Source organism: Wasmannia auropunctata, unplaced genomic scaffold, assembly GCF_000956235.1.
Source record: "Wasmannia auropunctata unplaced genomic scaffold, wasmannia.A_1.0 LD336095.1, whole genome shotgun sequence".
Lineage (NCBI taxonomy): Eukaryota > Metazoa > Arthropoda > Insecta > Hymenoptera > Formicidae > Wasmannia > Wasmannia auropunctata.
This window is the reverse complement of record NW_012026795.1, coordinates 190,276-190,977: the sequence shown is the minus strand read 5'-3', so window position 1 is coordinate 190,977 and position 702 is coordinate 190,276.

Genomic DNA, 702 nt, shown 5'->3' with positions numbered 1-702 from the left:
TTAAAAAATATAATGACTCTTTAATTAACAAATATTAAACAGACGACAAAGGCAGTTAAGAGTCCCACGCAGTTCTTGGTGCGTATATATTCTTGGTTTATTCCAATATTCCTTACATTAAATCCTTAGCGAACGTTTCGGCTTCCATCAAGCCATCTTCAGCGCAAATTAGTTATCATTATAGTTATAAGCTTTCATGCTCCACATCGGTGAGTCTACCTCCAATTTCCCGAGAGAAAGTATCGTGAATCTGAATTATAAGATTTTGATCTTTTTAAAAAAGTTGTTCGAATTTGGAGAGCCGGAAATTGTGTACTCACCCCTGTGCAGCAAGTCAAAATCGTATTGTCCCAATAGATAAAACTTTAACATTTCTTATGTCGTAATGGATAAAACATTAACATTTCTTGTACTAATATCGCCTTTTGTGTTACTTATTTGGTTGTCGGCTGCGTACTGATATTCTGAGTCATTTTACATGTGTTCCAAAACCGCAAGGACAAAAAACATTTCAAGGTAAAACGGTACCTGTGACGTACATAGAGGGGATGGCGCAGAACTCACTTTTCGAAAGTATTCGCATACATGTCGGCAATAAACGTTAATATATTTAATTTTGAAATTTTTCTAGAATTGCGGTATATGCGTGGTGTAGATATTCCGTATCTGTTTGTAAATTTAATCCTGCTCTTTGTAGTTTAA